Source organism: Notechis scutatus, chromosome 14, assembly GCF_049901735.1.
Source record: "Notechis scutatus isolate UNSWTSFEM ecotype Mainland chromosome 14, rNotScu1.2, whole genome shotgun sequence".
Lineage (NCBI taxonomy): Eukaryota > Metazoa > Chordata > Lepidosauria > Squamata > Elapidae > Notechis > Notechis scutatus.
In genome coordinates, this window is record NC_142022.1 from 2,901,067 (window position 1) to 2,923,757 (window position 22,691).

Consider the following 22,691-nt stretch of genomic DNA (forward strand, 5'->3'; position numbering starts at 1 on the left):
TTAATCACACGTGGCCAATAAAGAAATTCATTCATTCATTCAATCGCTAAGTAAACCACGACAGGTTCATGTGTGAGTAGAACTGCGTTTTCTGGGAACCTGGCGCCCCCATCTGGCTGTGCTGATCATTGCCTAAGATCTTGTGGGCGCCACCTGGAGGCAACAGATTCTAGAAATCAAGGCATTCAGGCTTGAAGAAGCAGAAACTTTAAATTAGTTTGGACCAAACTCTTAAAGCAACTGATGCCCCATCCAGAGAAGGACCACCTTTCATCTGTGGGACCGGCTATTTGGCCTCCCCCACCAGGAAGGGGAAGAAACGGATCAAAAGCAAATCTGGCTCAGTTGCTAACAACCCAACAAATGCTACTGAGATGCCTTCAAAACTGGGTACCTGTATGAGGCCAACTCTGGCATATGTAACTTACAGTTATCTGTGACCCTGTTTTCCCCCCGCCCCCTGAGTGCGTCATAAATCAGATTCTCCAATTAAGTACGTTCGCAGGCTGGGTGTCATCAATCACGTTCTCCAATCGAGGATTTTCACGGGCAGAAGACCCGGTAGCTTAGCTACAATCTTTGTAAGAATAAGTGTTGGAATGTACTTCTGGTTTTAAACTCCCGCACTGCTCCTTTCAGATTCCCCCCCCCTAAAATTATGGCAACTCTATAACAGGCATAGGGATGCTTTACGAGTTGACACAATGCTTTGTATCCCAAGATCCCACCTCCGCAGTTGGCGATGATAATCAACTAAGAATTTGTGCCAATAGAGAGAATAGTTGTGGCTCGGGGCTCAACTGGTGCTCTCGGAGCGTCTCACTTAAGAACATCTTAAAAGTGGCCAAGGTTGAGGAACACCGGGGTCTATCCCAGTGATGGCGAACGTTGCGTGCTAAGAGTGTGTGCATGCCAGGCCCATGATGCAATGCGTGCGCGACTCCCTTTGCCCCCCTGCACATGCGTGCCATGCGCCTCTGCACATGCAGGCATGAACCCCCGCACGCCTCTGTGCATGTGGCACGCACCCCCCCGGCACGGCACATGCCTCTGCGCATCTCCTCTGCGTGCATCTCCCCCCACGCATGCACAGCAGATACCCAACAATCAGCTGGCCGGCGAGGGGGTCACGCGCATGCGCAGTGGGGCTCTTCTGGGCGACCTCCCACTTCCGGCACGCGTGCCATAGGTTCGCCCTCACGGGTCTATCCTGCCTGGCATCGTTCAGCTACACTCACCCTCAGCCAGAACTTCAGTGTATTTATAGTGGCATTAAACAGGCCGAACGTTTGATTACATCCAACTGTCTGGAGATGGGAAAAGTCAAGCAGGATAGAAACGCAGCGATAAAAAAAGACCCGTCCACGCCATGCCCTGGCATGTTGCCAAGGGGACTCCAACCTTGGCAACTTTTAAGACTTGTGGACTTCCGACGGTTGAGAGCCCTGCTCCAGAATGCTTAAACTCAGCCCCGGATCCGGGATGAGGGGGTTGTGCACCCACAGAAAAAACTACGAAGCCAGACGAGAGGTTGTTGTGTGGGTCGGCTTGCAAAAAAGACACTGGCCACGTTTTATGCAGCACAACGGAGGAGAATATCCACATTGCGGTGGGCACCGCAGGCTGCTTTCTCCTCCTCCTCCTGGGCTGGGCTACGGACCCCCAGTGGCCAGGCTTTGGGGCAAACGGCTGGCAGGGATGGGGGCTCCATGGGTGGGGCCCAGTGAACCCAGCAGGAAAGAGGGCGTGGGCTCCTGTGTAGCCCCTCCCTCTCCATTCAACCCAAGAGGCAGGATGCCAGCCACAGAGCCAAAACAGGGAAACAGGGCCCCCGTTTGTTAAAAAAAAAAACTTTCATTTGGCTTTAATTTAGGAAGGAGAACGGAACACGTATCAAGACGAGGGAAGGAAAAATCGGCATGTTTATCAGAGCTCGGATCCAAGTTTCCACTACTCGGCTGCCTTTCCTTTTCTCCTTGGACGAGACAACCAGAGGCAACTAGACACTACAAGGGCGGCGGCTCCAAAGGCACCGCCGGCTCACTCGGTAGCTGGCGGCGGCGGGGGGAATACAGGCATCCCTCGACTTACAGCCACTCGTTTAAAGACCGTTCAAAGTTGCCACAGCACTGGAAAACGGGGCTTAACAGCCATTTTTTTCCCACATCTATGACCCTGGCAGCATCATCCCCATGGACACGAGGTCAAAATGCCAACGCTTGGCAACTGGCATGTCCTTAGGATGGTTCCAGTGTCCAAGCAGTCCCATTGCCTTCTTTTGCGACCTTCTGACAAGCAAACCCAGGTTCACTTAACGACCGTGGGATTAACCTAACAAACTGCAACGATTCGCTTTAACAACGGTGGCAAGGGACGTCATCCAATGGGGCCAAACCGTGGTCTCACTTAGCAACAGACCTTTTGAGCTCAGCTGTGGTCGTACGTGGAGGACTACCCATCGTTGGCCACGTGCAAACGGTCTCTGCGTTTTGGAAACCGCTTTGCCTCTTTCGGCCCCCACCAACCGCCGTTGCAGCCTTGGACAAGGGTCTTCCTTCCCGTTTCAGCGCCACAGATTTTGACCGAAGGGGTTCGGTTTGGACTTGAATTTGGCAAAGTCTGCAGCAGGAGGGCCGGTGCCATGCAGCTCCTGGGACAGTGATGGCACCAAGCCTTTTTCGGCACCAAGTGCCCAAAGTGCACACGTGCACCTCCAAAATGCAAACACGCGCTCCGCACATGCGCCTCACCCCCACACGCATGCATCTGTGCCCCCCTGTACATGTGCACAAGACCCACATGCGTGCACCCCGCCCCTGCGCGTGCAACTCCCGGGTGTGTGCCCTGGGGCGACAGCTCACATGCCCAGAGTGAGGGCTCTGCGTGCCATAGGTTCACCATCACGGTCCTAGGATGATGCCAGCTGCACCGAGTCCAGGGAACCCAGAGGGACGGGCCAAGGGAAGCTTTCGGCAATACAGATGGTCCAGGACGGAATCGGGGTGATATTCAATCACTTGGAAAGGGGTGGGTGGGGGCTGGTGGAGCAATTTAATGCACGGATTTGTGGTTCTGGGAACCGATCGGTGGCCAAAAACAGCTCAGCTGAAGCCGGAAGGCGAGGACGGCCAGTGCGCCAGTCTCCTTCCAAGAGGCGAAAATGTTCAGGGTGAGGCTTAAGCAGGTGGGCACATGCCAAGCTGTTGAAACAGGTGAGTGCCCGCGTGTTTCTGATTTCATATTGGCCTTGCAAGATGTAACTGAATATGAAAACTCAGTGTTACAAATTACGCTCACCACAACCAATTACTAGAAAGACGAATCTGAAAGCAACACACAGACACACACACACACACACACACACACACCCATTCCCTGTGGGCTGAGTTTTCTTCCGCTTCTCACAAGCAAGCAATTGCAAGGAACAGTTGCTGCTGGCGCGGGCACTGAAGGGCAAAAAGGCCACAGGGCATCCTTGAGGGTATCTATTTTTTTTTCCTTTTTATGCTTCCAAATTTTTCATTGGCTTATCAAAATATAAGATACAAATAAAAATGACAATAGTGAGAAAGTAAGGGAGGAAAAAGGGAAGAGGAAAAACTGTAGGATAAAAGTGGGGGGAAGAAAAACATTGACACCCGACTCTTTTTAACACAGCAGAATAAGATGCAGCCTCAACTTTCTCCTTTTCCTTCTCGGGTATCTGTGCAGTCGTCCTGCCCACTCTGAGAATCTTGGGCTCTGGGTCGCAAAAGCAAAGTGGCCCTTCTAGTCCTCATGACTCCTCCTCCTCCTCCTCCTCACACAGAGCTTCTTTGCCAGAAACAGGGATGGGGACCAAGATGCCAACAAAGAGGTTGCCAAGGAGACCTTGGGGCTGTTTCTCACAAACACCACCACAGCAACACATCCCAGCCACGGTTCCCCTCGGCCAGAATTGGGATTCCCCCCCCCGCCCCAAGAAGTGGAATCTCCGAGTCATTCATTTTTATTGTCACGAGGCTTTTAAAGGAGGTGGGAAAAACGACTTTCTATTTTGGGTTGGGGAAACTTCCTTTCTTGCTGAGTTTGCAAAGCTGGCACAAAACCAGACAGAAAGCCCCGTCCTCACAACACCAAAACTCCTAAAGAGCTGCTTTGGGATTGCCAGAAAGGGAACAACAGAATATCAGAGTTAGAAGGGGCCTTGGAGATCTTCTAGTCCAACCCCCTCCACAAGTAGGAGACCCTGCACCCATCCCATACAAATAGCTGTCCAGTCAATTCATGAAAACCTCCAGCGATGGAGCCTCGACAACTTCTGGAGGCCAGCTGTTCCACTAGTGAATTGTTCTGTCAGGAAATGTCTCCTTAATTCCAGGTCCTTGGTAAGTTTCCATCCGCTGCTTCTTGCTTCTTCTCCTGCCTTCAGGTGTTTTGGAGCAGGGGTCATCTACCTTTTGGACCTCAGGGACCACCAAACTCCTAATTTTAAATCCCGCGGACCAGAGACCCTGGGAAAATCCCCAAAAAAAGTCTGCAGGAAAATTCCCCGCCTGGTTTTCCTACCGATCGATCGTTCTTTATTTGGGATCGCAGGATTCCGTCTCCAGCTCCGTTCTCAGGGGGAGGGGGGGAGAGAGAGAGACTTTTGGGTGCATGCAAGGAAAGCAGCAGAAGTCTTTCTTTCTCTCCCTCAAACTCCACCAGAAATGAGTCATTGTCGTGCTGGCGCAGCCTCTTGGAGCAAGAGGCCTTCCAGGGTCCCAAAGACTCAGTTCTGGCAGAGTTTGGGGGAGAGAAAGAAAGACTTTTTGATGCTTTCCTTGCGTGCAGCCCAAAGCAGAAGAAGAAAGAAGCGGAAAGAAGCAGCCCAGTGGCCAGGCCAGGCACATGGGGTGAGTGGGGCAAGTCCCCCCCTCCGCCCTTTCCCCCCTCCCCTCACTACCTCATGTAGTTTGCAATGCAAGCCTTGTGTTCCCACAGGCCATGTGGGTGGCATGATCTTGTGTTCCTGGGCAGCCTGGATTAATTGCTTTGGGGGGGGGGGACATTTCTCTGTGGACCACCAAAATTTTCTCACGGACCACCAGTGGTCCCCGGCCCATTGGTTGGCGACCACTGCTTTGGAGAATAGCTTGACCCCCCCTTCCTCTTCTTTGGGGCAGCCCCTCAAATACTGGAATGCAGCTGTCATGTCACCCCTAGCCCTTCTCTTCACTAGACCAGCCATGCCTCCTATGTTTTAGCCTCCAGCCCCTTAAATCATCTTCTCTGCACACTTTCTAACGTTTCAGCATCTTTTTGGGATGGTAGTCATCAAAACTGGACAGGCAGCAGTGCTAAACCCTGCTGGGACCTCTGGGAGAGAAAGGGAGCTCGGCTGCCCAACATCCTCTGACTCATCTGTTCCACTCCTAAAAGCCAGGAAGAAACGTGGGGAAAACATGCCCGATGCCGCCAACCCCCTTTGCAAGTCGCAGCAAAACCCCGGGCTTCCGTTTCCAGGGGGAGTTTTTCCTCATTGCCAGAACAGAATTTTGTGGGCACTGAGGAACCCCCCCCCCACACACACACACACAGATCCTCCCAGAGAAACGGAGACGATCCAAGAGGGCTGCTGGAAGAAACCACTGATGTGGCCCACGGGGGAGCATGCACAATCCGACGGCCCTGCCTCACTTCAGAGTTGCAAAATGCAAGCTGGTCTTTACATGACAACACACACACACACTGCATCACGTGATTGCACATTAAGCCATTAAGCAAGACACACACACACACACACACACACACACTGTGCCCAGCTGTTATTGCATAAAGTAAGCCTGAATAAACGGGTAACAAACTGTTCATGAGCTTCAAGGGTCCTCAAGCTTTGCTGGCTGGAGAATTCTGGAAGTTGAAGTCCCCGAGTCTTAAAAGTTGCCAAGTTTGGAGACCTCTGGTCCATAGGTGAGTAGGCTCAATCTGGCCTCGATGAGCCAACTCCAGCATTGCTTTGAACAAAAAGGAGTTTTGCTTTTCTAAAGCCTGTGAAATAGACGGGACAGGAACCACGATGCCTTTGTCGAATATGAATAGCAACACCTGGTCTCCATTAACCTTATGGGGCCACCAGCGGCCCCGGCTATTTGAACAGGCCTCCTGTCGCCTTTTCTGCTTCCAACTTGATCTCCCAACTCAAGATGCAACTTTGCTACGATCGGTTTGGTTACCCTTTCAGGTTACAGGTAATCCCCAATTTACAGAATGACAGTATTAACAGTGTTGGGAGTGACCCTTAGAGGTCTTCTAGTCCAACCCCTTCCTCAAGGCAGGAACCTTCATACCATTCCTGCCAAATGGCTGTCCAGTCTCTTCATAAAAATCTCCAGTGACGGAGCGCCCACAGCTTCCGCGGGCAAGTTGTTCCACGGGCTAACTGTCCTGCCAGGAAATTTCTCCTTAGTTCTAGGTGGCTTCTCTCTTTTAATGATCTTCCTTCCACCCGTTACTTCCCACCCTGCCCTCCGTTGGAGTCGGACTCTGAGGGGGAGATTGAGCAGCTGACAGGGAGTGGGAGTGGGGATCTGGTGGCTGTGGAGGAAATGGGGGAAGGGAAAGAGAAAGACCCAGGCCCATCCCCTCTTCATCCTAGGCCACGCAGGGAGAAACGGAGAAGGGACCAATGTGGCTTATGGGAGAGGAAAGGGCCCTGATCCCTTTCATTAGTTGCAGCTGGGAGAACAGGATATAAGAAGGGGATTTGCACACAGCACCTTGCTGGAAGCAAAGCGTGCATTGTCTTTGTTGAGGTTTATCTGGGTTTTGGCGTCCTCCCAACTGTGTGTGCTTTTATTATCTTATCCTGGCCTGTCATGTTAATTACTTCGGCATGGTTTGTGTTGGTTTATTTCTAATGTATCTGTACTTGGGGTTTGGACTGCATTTCTTCCCTTTGTAGACTGTTTTTGGAAGAGTCTGATCTCCAGACCAAGGATAACTGGACATTGGGGGCCAAGTTGGAGGCGTTAAAGGGAATTTATCTACTTTTGTGACTTTGTTGCTTTTCTGCCACGCCGCTTTGGGTCATCACAGATGTTTTGGAAAATAAGTCCATCCCTTCTTCTCCATGACAGTCCTCAAATATTGGAGGAGGGCTATCCTGCCACCCTTAGTCCTTCTCTTAGAATGGAATGAGCTGGAAGGGACCTTGGAGGTCTACTAGTCCAGCCCCCTGCTGAAGTAGCAGAACCTATACCATTTCAGATAAGTGACTGTCCAGTCCAGTGATGGCTAACTTTTTCATCGTCATGTGTCAAAAGTGTGTGTGTGTGTGCGTGTGCATGCCTGTACCCATAATGCAATGTGTGTGCATCTCCCCCGTGCATGCGTGGCAGATACCCAACACTGGCTAGCGGGGGGAGGGCGCATGCGCAGTGGATCAGTTCCAGGCGATGGCTCGTGTGCCGGCAAAAATGGCTCTGCATGGCAGTTCCGGCACACGTGCCATAGGTTTGTCATCACGGGTCCAGTCTCTTCTTAAAAACCTCCAGTGATGGAGCACCCACAATTTCTGGTGGCAAGCTGTTCCACTGGTTAACTGCAACCATTCCTCATATGCTACCACAACAGGGACTGGCAAATGGATTGCTGAGCAGTGCAGTTGTTAAGGGAGGCATCACGGGATTGCACATTAAGCCATTAAGCAAGACATCCCAGGTGGGTATAAGTCGAGGACTTCCAATACAGGCCCCGCACCTTCCCTGCGACCGCGTTAAAACGGCAAAATGCACAAATGCGTTTTTATGTCTGTGCCTAAGTTTCCAGCTGACCAGAGGCAGGAAACAAGATGCTCAATATTGCACGAAGGAGGGACAGAAACTCAAATGCCAGCTGTGTCCAGCTGACCTTCCCTCCCCATCCCCCCCCCCATCTCCTGAGGCGCTCAGGGCCCAGGCAGAGCGGCAGCTCTGGACATTTCCCCCCATCAATAAGTGAACAAGGAACATGTTTTCGACTCATTCCGGTTCTCCTCATCTAGTTTTAAGACCTGTGTGAGAATTAGATCCCCTCTCAGGTCACACTGGGGCAAAAACATTCAAAAGGTCCCACCTATTTCTTTAAAGGTGGAGAGCAGGAAATCCTTTTATCGCCCCTTTTCTCAGCTCGATCTGCCCCAGGGATGGCATAAAGCAACAAAGGCTGGTCAATGGAGCAGCTGGCCTCCCAGGCTGGTGGGTGCTCCCCATGGTGGGAGGTTTTCAAGGAAAGGTCGGTCTGGCAGCTATTTGCCGGAATGGTCTTCCTGCCTTGAGCAGGGGGTTGGACTAGAGGGTCTCCGAGGCCCCTTCCTGCCCTAGGATTCTGTGCAATAGGGTCATAAATGGTTAAGCATCACTCCATGGAGGGGCCCTTTGGGAGAGTGACAATGGGCTGAGGGCCGGGGACAATTTGACAGGCATGGGAGGACACCCACCCACCCCTTTTGCACTGGGGGCTCCTAGAAGATCCACACACCGCTAGGAGGAGATCCTGAAGCTGCTCACCTGGGGGAAGCACCTGGCAGGCAGCTCACAACTGGGCTGAGGAAAGGCCTGCATCCTCCCAGGGGCTCTGCCTCCACCCCCCACCCCCCAAGCGAGTCCAGGAAGCCAAACAAAGTCCCACAACTTCTCCTGCAGGAGGGCCACCACCGTAGGGCGCGAAAGGGTGGGTGGGTGGGGGATGCTGCTCCAGCTGATGGGAAGCGCTGCAGGGCTGAAGCAGCCAAGAGAAGGCAGAAAGCTCGGGGGAGGGGGGGTCTCTTCTGGAAGGGGGTGGGGGTGGGGGCTGCAGTGGCAGACCCAGCCCTGCACAGAGCTGGGGCCTGGGGCTCAAGCCTCAGGGCTCAGAAGCCACAGCAAGCGGGGCACACAGGGGCTCCCTTTGGAAAGTGGGCAGGCCAAGCCTTCTGCCCCTCCAGCCCACTGGGCCATGGCCACTTCAGGTGGCTGGAGGGGGATCTTGCAGAGGGGCTTCTTTTGGGTTAAAATACTTCATTTCAATGTTTAATGCCCGGCGTTGTAATGTTTTAAACCTTCACATTGTTTTGACGATGACAATGTCGTCCGTTCGGCTGAGTCCGGCTCTGGGCGATTCTCTGGGCCAGGACTGTCCCCGTCTTCCGATCTCGCCCTGCTGCTCCTTCTAGTCCTTCTCCGCTCTGGCCAGGGTCAGCTTCGAGGGTGTCCAGCAGCCACCGTGTCCTTCGGCGGCCTGGTTTCCCTTCACCCCTAACTGTAAGGATAATTTCTTTCCCCAGTGAATTCCCCCGCACGACACGGCCAGGACAAGTGAGAAGCCGTTTTGTGATTTTCAGAATCCCCTTGCTTTCTACTGCTGTGGCATTTGTGCCATTGCGAGCCACCCGGAGTTGCTTGACAGGGAGTTAATAAAAAAATGATTTCCCTATAATCTCGGGGAGCAAGCAGCTCCCTCGTTCCCAAAATGGGCCTTTTGACTCCTGTTCTCTCGGGGATTTAGAGCGCAGCGCAGACAGACAAAACAGGCCCTTTTCAAACAGGGTTTTCCCAACAACGTAGGAAAGCGGAGGAAGACAAGCTGGTACTGTGACTAATTTCATCCTCTTCCTTTCCCCAGTTCCACCTTCTCCAGGCATCGAACTTTCAAGGTGGTCTTCCTCCTAAACCATCCGATCCTTCCCCCACATTTCAAGGCTTGGTGGTGCAGTGGTCAGAGGGCAGGAGTGCAGGCTCCTTCTGCTGACTGCTGGCTGACTGCAATTTGGCAGTTCAAATCCCACCAGGCTCAAGGTTGACTCAGCCTTCCATCCCTCCGGACCCAGATTGTTCCTTCCTTCCTTCTTCCAAAGGTCCGTCCTTCCCAGGAGGGTAAAAATGAGGACCCCGATTGTTCTTTCCTTCCTTCCTTCTTCCTTCCTTCCTTCCTTCCTTCCTTCCTTCCTTCCTTCCTTCCTTCCTTCCTTCCTTCCTTCCTTCCTTCCTTCCTTCCTTCCTTCCTTCCTTCCTTCCTTCCCTCCCTCCCTTCCTTCCTTCCTTCCTTCCTTCCTTCCAAAGGTCCGTCCTTCCCAGGAGGGTAAAAATGAGGACCCCGATTGTTCCTTCCTTCCTTCCTTCCTTCCTTCCTTCCTTCCTTCCTTCCTTCCTTCCTTCCTTCCTTCCTCCCTCCCTCCCTCCCTCCCTCCCTTCCTTCCTTCCTTCCTTCTTCCAAAGGTCCGTCCTTCCCAGGAGGGTAAAAATGAGGACCCCGATTGTTGGGGGCAAGAGGCTGACTCTCTAAACCGCTTAAGAGAGGGCTGAGAAGCACTGGGAAGCGGTATATAAGTCCAAGTGCTATTGCTGTTCCGAGGGTCGCCCAGGACCAAACTCTCTGCCCCGTAAAAAGACCCACGCAGGAGATCCCTGGCATGGCCTTGCCTCACCTACAATCCTGGTCTGGGGTGCCGGAAGGCTGGAGAACCTCCACCTGGCAGGACGTCAGGTCCCCGGTGTTGGGAAAGGCCCAGGGAGGAGGAAGCAGCTGCTGTCTGTCTGCCATTGGGGAGAAGCGTTGCAACTGACTCCCTTCACAGCTGAAGCCCGTTTGGCTCCAAGACAGAAGCAGAGAACTGTTGTCTGAACACATCACTCGCAACACACACAGACTTTCATGGCTGCATTTCATCTCACGGACAATAAACCGGGGAGAATTTTTTTTGACAGAAACAGCTGGTTTTTCATGGAGGAGGGGGGAGGAAGAAGAGAAGGAGAAGAGGAGAAGAGGAGGAGGAGGGAGGGGGGGGAAGAGAAGAAGGAGAAGAGGAGGAGGAGGAGGAGGAGGAGGGAGGAAGGGGGAAGAGAAGAAGGAGAAGAGGAGAAGAGGAGGAGGAGGAGGGAGGAAGGGGGAAGAAAAGAAGAAGAGGAGAAGAGGAGGAGGAGGGAGGGAGGGGGAAGAGAAGAAGGAGAAGAGGAGGAGGAGGAGGGAGGAAGGGGAAGAGAAGAAGGAGAAGAGGAGGAGGAGGGAGGGGGAAGAGAAGAAGGAGAAGAGGAGGAGGAGGAGGGAGGAAGGGGGAAGAGAAGAAGGAGAAGAGGAGAAGAGGAGGAGGAGGGAGGAAGGGGAAGAGAAGAAGAAGAGGAGAAGAGGAGGAGGAGGGAGGAAGGGGAAGAGAAGAAGGAGAAGAGGAGGAGGAGGAGGGAGGAAGGGGGAAGAGAAGAAGGAGAAGAGGAGGAGGAGGAGGGAGGAAGGGGGAAGAGAAGAAGGAGAAGAGGAGGAGGAGGAGGGAGGAAGGGGGAAGAGAAGAAGGAGAAGAGGAGGAGGAGGAGGAGGAATTTGATTAAAACATCAAGATCTTCTGACATTTGATAGAAGGGGAAGGAGGAGCCGCTGGGGGGTGAGAGCTGCAGGGGCCCCCCAGAAGAAGGGTGGGCCCAGTGAGGGGGAAAGACGGCCAGCTGTACAGAAACAGGAATGCGGAAAAGGCCCAGAACATCAAATGGTAACTTATCAGAAGGTGCAGCTGCATGTTTTAAAGGCAACATGGAAAAATGGTTTCATATAGACTCCGTTTCCAAAGCTGGCACCTCTAAAAAACATGCAACGCGGCGGGCTTGAGGCACCAAAACAGAACCTTCCTATTCTAAAGCAGTCTACCTTTGAATCCCAAGGATCCGGATCAGGGGAGCCTGTGGAGAGAGAGAGAGAGTCCGCAAGGATCAGGCTCCGCCCAGAGTTCAATCCAATCCAGGAAATTCTTTCCGTTTGTTTGTTTCTTTGTTGGCTGAATGGTAACACAAAAGCTACACAGCCAGGATTCATCTTCCCCTTTAATCTGGGCAAATAGCAACATCACTAAGGAAAGATCCAAATAATGTATCTTGGGGGAAGAGTGTAACTATTTTAGATCCGCAAAAAAAATAAAATAAAAAATAAATAAAAAGCAAGCAAAAAACCTAGCAGAAGAATAAAAACATCTGCCTTGATGCAAAAAAAAAACCCAAATTCACAGGAATTGAGCTGAAAAGAGGGAGGAGGTTTTTTTTAAAAAAATTTACGTTAAGAAAAGTCTGCCTGGCTCCCTCACCTAAAAGTTCAGGGTAGCCCACACTTTGTTTGCCTAAAGCGAAAGGTTGAAGAAACTATGGCTGAAGAAATCGGACAGCCCTTTGGCCGGAATGGAACCGGGTCTCCTGCTTGAGCAGCGGGTCAGACTAGAAGACCTCCAAGGTCCCTTTCAATGCTGTTCTACCGCTATACCCGTCTTCCTTTTCCTGAAAGCGTGATGAACCTACTCCAGGGGCTTGAGGAAACCAACGCTGGTCCCTTGGCGAGAGAAAACCAAGAGGGAGGATTGGTTGGGCTGCCCGTTTCCTCCGTTGGAGGGTCTTCCAGAGCACGTTTCCTCCGGACCGTTTTTTGTCCAGTGACTCAGTCCCCGGTCTTGGCAAAGAAGCTGGGCGTGGACCAACCTTGTGCCAACGCCTGAGCAGGCCCCAAACCCGCCAGGGCAATTCCGATGCCTTGTTCTTCAACCAGAGCCCAGCCCTCTCCCGAGAGAGGAAGGCCAGGATCCCCTTGCCTTCCCACGGAGACCCCACCCTGCTTTCTTTCCCCGCAGTGCGACTGCAATGCCTCTTCTCTTGGGGGGGTGGAGGAAAAGGGGCCAGAGCATGGTGGCCACCAGGCAAGCATTCAGGGCAGAAGCTCCTGCCAAAGAGGGTAAACAAAGAAGGGTTTTCTTCCTGGCTGTGGTTGACGTCAAGGGCTGCCCTGCGCCGAGGGGGGCGGAGGGGGGAGAAACAGATCCATTGGGTGGGTTTGGGAGGCCAGCAGCTGCTGCTCCGGTCTGAGCCTGGCTCTTCACGAGACTTCAGCTGCCTCCCCGCCAAGCCAGAAAGGATGACTGTGAGGTCCCCTAGGGCAGGGGTCTCCAACCTTAGCAGCTTTAAGCCTGGGGGACTTCAACTCCCAGAATTCCCCAGCCAGCTTCCCCCTTTTCTCAACCTTGGCTGGGGGGCGGGGGGGTTCTGGGAGTTGAAGTCCACATATCTTCCAAGTAGCCAAAGTTTGAGGGACACTGATTTAGAGCAGGGGTCTCCAACCTTGGCCACTTTAAGCCTGGCAGACTTCAACTCCCCAGTCAGCTGTGGGAATCATGGGAGTTGAAGTCCGCCAGGTTTAAAGCGGCCAAGGTTGGAGACCCCCTGCCCAAGGGGCTCCTTTGTCCCCACCCACCCCCACCCCAATTGACATCATTCGTTCCGGAGCTTGTGACTTGCAAGGGCTTAAGGACTAAGCCAGATCCAGCAAAGGACCAGCTGCTCCCTTGCCCCGGCAAATGCATTGAAAGGGGGATAAGTGAATTCAATGCCAACATTCAAAATTCATCTCTCCTTTAAGTTACCGAAGAAAAAACGGGGACGCTTCGTTCGTTTCAACTTAGAGCAGTGTTTTCCAAGCATGGCAACTTTAAGATGCCTGGACTTCATGCCAGGTGGTGGATTCTGGGAGTTGTAGTCCAGGCATCTTAGAGGTGATTTGGAAGAATATCCTTTGAAGTATTTGGAGTCCCCAGCCTTGCACCTCAGGCAGAAAGATTAAATCTTCCGTTTACTGGTTTAAAAAACTGTTTTCAGGGTAAACAGCCACACCCGAGCGCTCCGCCTAATAAATTACCGTTTATTCAGCATTGCAAACAAACATAACCTCTCCATTCTCCTCCCCAACTTGAAAGAGAAAGGGGTTAACTATTAGAAGGTGCAAAGTACTTGAGAAACCTCTCCCCGGGCCCTGGCCCCAGCAAGCAGCTCCCTCCGCGTGTCCCAGGCAGCTGCTGTCTGCTGCCAAGCCCCCTCGGCTGCTCCTTCGTCCTGCACATGCTGGGGCTGGTCCAAGGTTGCCTGCACGGGATCAGCCAGGCAGCCAGGAAGCCGCCACGGTGGGGGGGGTGGGGGGCTGCGAGATGGCGGTTTAACACTTAGAGGCCAGCCCGCCTCTTTCGCCTGCTTTGCACAGCCTCTGTAAAGTGCAAGCAGATTTCACCTTCTAGCACAGAGGTTCCCTAAACCTGGCAACTTTACGGCTTGTGGACTTCAACTCCCGGAGTTCTCCAACCAGCTGGCAAGAGAATTCTGGGAGTTGAAGTCCACAAGTCTTAAAAGCCTCAAGTTTGGAGACCTCTGTTCTAGCATCTCACCACGTTGGGAAGAACCCGGCTTGCCTCTGCACAGACCGGAATGCCGACGTTCAAATGCTGGAAAGAGTGCCGAGAAGAGCAACGGAGGGAATTAAGGCTCTGCTCTGGAGGCTAAACCATACTTGTAGGAACCGGGTAAGTGCAGCGTGAGAATGGGAAGGATTAAGGGAGACATGAGAGCCGTGTTCCAGGATTTGAGGGGCTGCCACAAAGAAGAGGGGGAGTCAAATTATTCTCCAGAGCACCTGGGAGTTGAAGTCCACAAGTCTTCAAGTTGCCAAGTTTGGAGACCTCTGTTCTAGCATTGAAAGGCAGGACAAGAAACAACAGGTGGGAACTAATCAAGAAGAGACACAATCTAGAACTAAGGAGAAATTTCCTGACAGTGGGGACAATTAACCAGTGGAACTAGTTAACTAGTGGAAGTTGTGGGTGCTTTTAAGAAGAGACTGACTGGACAGCTACTTGTCTGGAATGGTAGAGGCTGTCCTGCGTGAGCAGAGGATTGAACTAGATGACCTCCAAAAGTCCCTTCCAACTTAGTCTGTTAAATATCAAGGCGATCTAGAATCCTGTAATAGCCCAGCCATTCTCTTAGTAAGTTATAGTGACCAGGCCATTATATAACAGGGAAACAAAAGCCACGATTTTGCTATAGCTCAGATTTACAAAGCCAGTCCTATCATGGCTTGGAGGATAGTGAGTGACGGGTCCAGGCAAACCTTGGCTAGGGATCCACTTGGAAAAAGAGCTCTGGCCACAGGTAAGGAGCTGTGGGCCACCATGACTTGGGAGCCAAACCAGCCCAAGGAATAGCCGGAGGTTCAAGCCACAGGTAAGGAGCTGTGGGGTCCTTGGGTGGCCATGGTTGAGAATCACTGCTCTAGTGGGGGAGGGGGAATTGCTGCTGGCTTTGGATTACTACTTCCATGGGAACGAATTTGACCCAGTTTTTAATTCTTTTTAGCCACCTTAAAATCTGTTTAGTGCACCTTCTGCACTAAAGGTGCATGCAACCGTACTTGGAAGGGTGTGAGAGCCTGTAATTAACACATGACGACGCCACCATCCCCCGGATTTCCATTTTAGACCTTATTTTGTCTATTAAGCCTCTAATTTAGAAGAGTGTTTTATTAGCTTCGCCACAATCTGGTCGTCGATCAGATTAACGCTTCCACACCTCTTCAGGGCAAAGCCAGCAAAATGGCCTCCCTTCCTAACATGTAAAATATCCTCGTTTTCAGGGGACAATCCGAGATGGATCCTGGAGACCCACAACAGCTGTCCCTAAACCTAGGGAGGAAAGGTCCCCGAAGAACAGGTGGCCCACTTCCCCCACTCCATTTAGCCCAAGGCCTGCAGGAACCATCCAGAGCGGCCCCGACTGAAGAACCAAACTGGGATAAATAAAGTCAGACTGAGTTTCGTGTTTCCTTCCATCCCAGCCTCCACCGAAGCACAGACAGAAGGCCTGCAAAGCACCAGACAGTGAAGCCCCCTGAATACACATAGAGGGGAGCGACCACCTGTGCTGACAGGTGGGCTGCTCCACCAGGGCCTGGAACTCTAAACTGACCCGGTTGCAGGGAAGAGATGACAACATCTTGAACCAGGATCACTTTTTAAAAAAGAAAGAAAGAGGGGGAACAAGAAGATAGGTTAGAGAAGCGCCTTTGGAGTGGGAGCTCCTCCTAATTTCAGATTCACATATTTAAAACCACCTTCTTCTTCAGATCATTTCATTCAGATTTTCCTCCGTGGAGGAATAATGAAGCAAACTGTGGAAGTCAAAATGCCAGGTTTCGGAATGGGGGTTATGTCAGATAAGGCCAAGCTGCCAATCATGGGGTGCTGATAAAGTTGGCTCCCCACCCCAAAAACGTGGGCTAGTCCACCCCAGGAGAAAGGCCATCGGCTTCCGTAGGCCAGCAAGTAGTCGAAGAAGAAATATCCTCCCACCACTAATAAGCGCCAGGACTACACGTTAAATTGCAATTCAGAAGATTTATCGCTTGAGAATCTAACCGAGTAAAGTTCAGTGCTAAACTGGTGCCAGATACGAGTCAACGGAATTCCGGAGGGTTGAACGGAGACATTTGTGGGAACGTAAGGACTCTAGGTTGGTGACTCGCTTAACGCCGCCCCTGGTTCTGCCTGATCTTCTCCGACCTATGGAGACGTTTTCAGGCCTTCAGTGAATTACTGCACTGAATGGAGAGCACTGGCATTCCATCCCTGCGATGCAAACAGAAACCAAGATGGTTGAGGAGCAAGCCAAATTGTTCAAGAAGTGGCAGCTAGCCCGATTTCCAGACGTCCCTGGCAAAGGTGGGCACCGGGGATCTCACCTTGCCTCTGCAAGGGTGCCTAAATCCCTGGCATCGGCTCAGGCCACCCATTTCTTTGCCCTGAGACCCCGTGCTCTTAGCAGGAGCCTGCTGAAGGCGCCCACCCTTCTGGCAAGGAAGACAATTTGCTCTTTTGACTCACATCCTGTTGATCAAACACCAGCGATGGAGAAGTGACCCCAGCCCCCCCCCTCCCCCCAAGGTCTTGGTCACTAGGCTCAGGTTGACAGTTTGCCCCCCCTGCTCCACATCCTGAATGGAGCCCAGGAGACCGGAGCTGGCAGGCAGGAAGACCAACTGCTTGCACCAAGAACGGCAGGCTGGACTCTTTGCCCTGACGGAGTCGTCGGTTGAGGAAGGGGAAGAAACTCGGAGCTTTTGCAGATGAAAATGCTGCGCTTCGTAATCAAATCCCCAAAAGTCAGATTCCCGGGGTGGGCCTGCAAACTATTTAGCAGGAAAAACATGCTCTTTGCCTGCTCCTTTGGCCGATCAGATTCTCGACTGGGTGCATTTTGTCCAGCAATGCTTGAAAAACCTGTTTCGGCCACAGATGGTCACCAAGCGTGAGGGGATCCAGGCCACACAAACAGGCTGGATTTCTTTACCTGGCCCAGACTTTGGGGAGCTGCAGACACACTGCACCCTGAAGCAGAAACTGAACCCAAGTCCCTGGGTCAGCACCGAGGGAGGGTGTGCTGGCGTACGTCAGAATCCGCTTCCCCGGCCTCCGCTCAGCTTCCTTGTGAGGCCAGCAGGCAGCCGCTTCCCTCCAACAGCCTCCGCTTGGTCCAGGCCACTGCGGGGCTTTTTCAAGGGGGCCTCCGACCCGCAGCATCCCCTCGTTGCTCCCTCCTTCATCCCAAGTCCGTGGAGGATGCCTGACCCCTCCCTCCCTCCCCACCATGCAGCAGCCTCCCTATCGCTTCAAGAGGGACCGTCTATCTCCAGCGGGGGGGCCCCAACCCTCCCTCACCCTCTCCCAATGCAGAGGGCGCTGCTCCAGCTGCTGCTGGGATGGTCAGCCTAGAGCAGTTTGGGCGTTGGTCAAGCTTAGCCACCTCAACTCCCAGAATTCCCCAGCCAGCAAAGCTTCCATGCAGTACATTCACAGGTCAGGTGGGCTCCGACAGATCCACCCCCATTCAAATCACAAGTCTCTAGCCGCATCTCAGAGAAAAGAAAACTGATTTATTAGGAGCGACTATGCTGGCGTTACCTGGGTGCAGCCGACACTAAGATACATCATTCATTGTCACCCTTGACCCTGGTCTTCCCCCACCTCCTGGATGTATATTCTCCAATGGGACACGTCCATAGCCAAGAGTCATCCATCATGCTCTCCAGTAATAATCTTGCGCGCCAACAGCTTCGGCTGCCTCACAATTATCTGAAGCATTTAAGGAATGCACTACTTTCCCACACTCCCTTTCTGCTGGCAACTAAAAAGACCACAAAGAAGTATTTTTTAGTTGACAGCACACACACACACACAAACACACAGTGTCTGTGCTTTCACACAGGCTGACCCAAGTCCAGAGAACTCTCAGACCCAAGCAGGCTTCTCCCGTGCTCCCCAAACAGCCCCTGGGATGAAGCTACTCGGAGGAGCAAAAATGCTGGAACAGCTTCCTGCGGCCAACGGGGTCAGGCAAGGAAGCGTCCTGAGAAAGAAGCAAGCAGGTTCACTGCCCAGGTGCAGGTGTGTCATGGGAACACAGACCCTGACAAGCAAGCACAGATGCTGAGAAGCTGACAAACAAACTTGCTTAAGAGTAGAACCACCCCTCCTCCCTATGCGGTCTTTCTCCATTTCCCATCTGGGGTCTTCTGGGCAGCGGGTCTGCCTTCAGCCCCACACCTGCCCACAGAAAGCTAAGGCATTTTTCCTCCTTGGGCCATGAAACGTCTGCAAGGAAACCACCCAGCTCAGAGAGCACCAAGGACCCCACAGACTTCCTCCTCCTCCCCCCTCCCTCCTCCTTCTCCTCTCCATTAACCGCACTCCCTTCTAGCACTGATGTTGTTACCTAGTTGGACCATGAAACGTCTGCAAGGAAACCACCCAGCTCAGAGAGCACCAAGGACCCCGCAGTTCAACCCTGAGCTACAAATGGTGCCATGGGTCAACAGGAGAAACACTGCCCAGGAGGGTGGCCGGGCCAGCTGTCCTCCTGTCAGCCTCCAGAGGTCCAGCCCTGTTGCTCCAATGGAAGGGCACCCAGATCTCGCCCCAATGGTGGGACCCAGTCAGGAAAGGCCCTTTCGTGGCCAGCACCATGCAGTCCTCCTGGGTGTCGGTGGCAGCTGCCCTGCCCTGAAAAAATACCCCAGCTGCTACAGACAACTGTTGCTCCAGAGCCTCTTCTGCATGAAATCCCAGGCTGTGGTTTGTCTTGCTCCTGCGTTCCTTACATTGAATGGCTCCTTTTAGCCTGTTTTTCACAGCAGCTCCAGCGTGTTTTGTAAGCCACTTGGGAAAACTTTTATCCTGAGCAGCTTATATGGTGTTTGTGCCTGTGCATGTACACACAGACACAACCAACACAGACGTTTCCCAAGCCTGAAACACTCCCTGCACAGCAATGTAAGAAAAAGGAAGATCAATAAGGAAGACCAAAGTTTTTTAAAAAGTGGGATATTTTTTTTCTTAGAAGCATTGAAGAGCCACACAAAGCTGGATCTATGTTGTGTGATTGGGGAGATAATTGCAGGGGTGAAAGCTCTGGAACTGAGGAATGGAAGACATGTGTGGGCTAAATTCAAGGCCATTCAAGGCCAGATTGCACAAAAACACACAGCCCCCACTCGACAGAAGTTTCCACTCTAAAACAAGCTGACAAGGCAGAGCCCAAAAAACCCTTTTCTCTCTCTCTCTCTCTCCCTCCGTCTCTCCCTCCTTCCCTCTCTCTCTGTCTCTCTCTCTCCCTCTCTCTCTTCCTCTCTCTCTTTCTTCCTCTCTCTCTCTCTCTTCCTCTCTCTCTCTCTCTCTCTCTCTTCCTCTCTCTCTCTCTCTCTCTACGACGTAACCCTGGCAAAGAATTAGCTGTTGTTCCCCCTTGTGGTTTGGGATCCAAGGAGAAACGGCAGGAGGAGTCAATTAAAGGGAAGAAGAGCCCACTCAAAGCTAAGCAGGAACTTCCTGAGCAGGGACCGAGGTACCCTTCGTTCCCTGGCACTGACCCCCTCCCACAAATGTCCCAACTTCCCGCTGAATGCTTTTGGGGGGCAGGCTACGGTGTTACACTTAGGTTTCAGCACAGTGGACACTTGGAGAGAAGCTGCGCGTTTCCTTTCAACACGTCACGAAGTCTGAAGCTGCCCAGAAACACCGACTTGGTTCTGGGTCCAATTGAAAGGCTGGTGGTCATCTCTGAGTTACCCAGGTTGGAGACCCCTGCTCTAAGGTAGGGTTACTCAGCCTTGGCTACTTGAAGACAAGTGGACTTCAATTCCCAGAATTTCCCAGTCAGTGTGACTAGCTGGGGAATTCTGGGAGTTGAAGTCCATGCATCTTGAAGTTGTCAAGGTTGACAAACACTAGTGTAGGGGTTGTCCCCAGTTTGGACCTTTTCTTTCCCTGTAGCAACACCCCCCCCCCACCAACTTCAGGAAAAGACCTGGCATTTCCATAGGGTGCTTCTTTCTGGATATTTTCTTTTTAAGGCCCTCTGTTATTTTGCGAATTTATGCATTTGTTTGATAGCAAGGACCTATGCATAAAAGCGGTGGCTTTATCATCAAAGCTGCAGCAGCAGGAGAAGGTAGGCTGCCAAGACAGGGGTCCCAGGCCTTTGTGAGGGAGGCTGTGTTCTGACTCAGGCTTCCTAAACGGTAATTACACACACACTTATTTTAAAAACAAGACTTATTTTATTGCAACATTGGGAATTGTTTTCATTCCCAGCCGGAATTAATCTCAAAAGTCCCCCAAGATAAGCACGCATCTTTCAGTTCTGTGAAGTGCTGCCAAAAACAGACGTGTCAAATGAACTAGAAAAGAAATCAGTCAAAGTACTAAAAAGAATGAACCGACCGAACTACTTTGCTCCCTGCAAAGGTTTCATCATCTTGGCCTGACCTTTATCCCCATGGGAGGGGCCATCACCTCCCAGCCTTACTCCCGAGTTGCCCCTTCTGCTTCAGCTGTTCTCGCCTTCTAGCAGCTCTGCGCATATGCGCGCTGGGAACAGGCTCCCCTTGTTCCTCTGCCCCGCTGCTGCCAGACTCCAGAGGCTCCAGAGGCAGCACCCCACTCCCAGACGGCCCTGGCCCCATCTCCGCATCGGACGCAGGACCAAGTCCTCTCCAGACTCCCAAATTGGTCCCCATTCTTCCCCACTGTCCAATTCCACTGCCGTCTGGCACCAGCTGCCCGCAAACCACAACTGGCTGCCTCTGTCCCACCACAGTTGCGTTTGCACTTGCCAGGTATGTGCTTAAAGAGTGAAGTGGGGAGAAGATTAGAAAACCCATCATTTAGGAGTTTTGCTTAGAAAATAATGCACACCTTGGTGCACATTTTTTAGCAAGCTCTGATCTGCACCTCAAAAAATCAGCACCATCATGAGGCTAAAAGCTCATAAAGTTTACAATGAAATTCTGCTGTTTCACAGGGAGATGAGGCTCCAGAAATGAGTCCCTAAGGTGTTTTTCTAAAAGGCAACTGAACGTTTTGTTTTTTTTGGTTGAAAACATTTCGCTTTTCTTCAGCTCTGAGTTCCGCAGTTAAAAATGAAGCAGCTTCTTGGGTGGGAAGTGAAACATTTTCAAGGAAACCCCCAAGAAAGCCCAGCTCCTTTTGAAAACAGCCATGAGTTGGAGGACCGAGAATCTCCACCGATCCTAGAAATGAGCTGACAGAAATTGGGAGGCAAATAAAAAAAAAGTTTGTGTCTTAATTTGAAGAGATAGTGATTTAATGCTGTTTATATCTGCTCCGGATGAAGGCAGAACTTTCTCTTTTTTCTTTTTTTTAAAAAATGCACTTTAATTAACAATTTTGAGGGTGGGTAAATAGAGGAACATCGACACTGACATCTCCTAAGCTTGTAGCATGGTAACAAAACATTTGGAAACCAACCCACAACCTTGGAGAACGAACCTTCACCCTCATTCTACATCCGAGCTACAGATATTCCCCACCGTTGCAAACTTATTTTTTGTTTTCTTTTAATGCGAAACTTAAAAAAAAAAAAACATAATCCAAAGAATAAAAAGCTCAATAAGTGTGAAGCAAACTTCTGTGGCCACAGCATGATCTTCAAAGCTTCCAGGGCAGGAGAGCTGCCTTGTTGGTGCAGCTGCTGTCTCTTTAGGAAGGTAGACAGTGACGGCACCAGGAGGTTCTGCAGCTGCCAGCGTGCAAAGGTTTCCTTTTTGTGGCGTGCTGGGGGTGGGGGTGGGGCGGCACTGCAGCTGGAAAAGCCAGGCGAGGGAACGACGGTGGGGAAAACCAGCTTTCAGAGGAGTGGGACTGGACTCACCCAGGATCCTCCTGGGATGCCCGTCATGGAAATTTACAGGGTCCTGTTTTGTGCCCGAGCAAATGACGAGTTGGGAAGAGTGGATCCCTTGGGAAAGCACAGCTAAAAGCAGCAAATATCCCCCCCAAAAAAAATGGCAGGCAGGCAGGCAGGCAGAGAGGGGTCTTTCCCAGCATTTGGGGAGGCCTCCTTCCTGCCTCCTCCCTCCAAGTGGGCACCGTGCCCATCTCGGCTCTTCCCCTTCCCACTTGGCAGCTCCCCACGTTTGGAAAGAACTGGCAGCCCATGAATCATAGGGATAATTGCTTCTGCAGGAGTGGCCGCCGTGAGTCAGAAACGGTCCTGCCTGGCGCTTCCTCTGCTGTTCAAATCCAAACTAACGGCTGGTTTCCATGGGGACAGCCAATCCGGACCCATGCAGGGCGGCCCTCCGCTGCCAATTGGCCCGTTCAAGGGAGGCGGGGCCGAGGAAGGTCCCTCCCCTTCAACATGGAGGAGGCCCAGAGCCTCTCTGCCAAGTTGGCAACCCAGAGCTCGGCTGGCACGCGGGCGCGCCTTGCTCCTCACTGCCTGCCCCACTCTCGGGGGCCAGCCCCTGCCTTGGCACAGGGGGCGTGAAGGGAGGGCCAAGCAGCAGCTTCAGGAAGCTTTCTACGGTTCCCCCAAAAGTAGAGAAGTGGGGAGCTGCAGCCGAGAGGCACC

General features: G+C 52.2%; 1 protein-coding gene across 1 annotated transcript in view; it reads right to left on the minus strand.

Moving 5' to 3' along the window:
- LMNA (lamin A/C) overlaps positions 1-22,691 on the minus strand; it is a 43,980-nt gene that overhangs the window by 15,300 nt on the left and 5,989 nt on the right. The window lies entirely within an intron of this gene.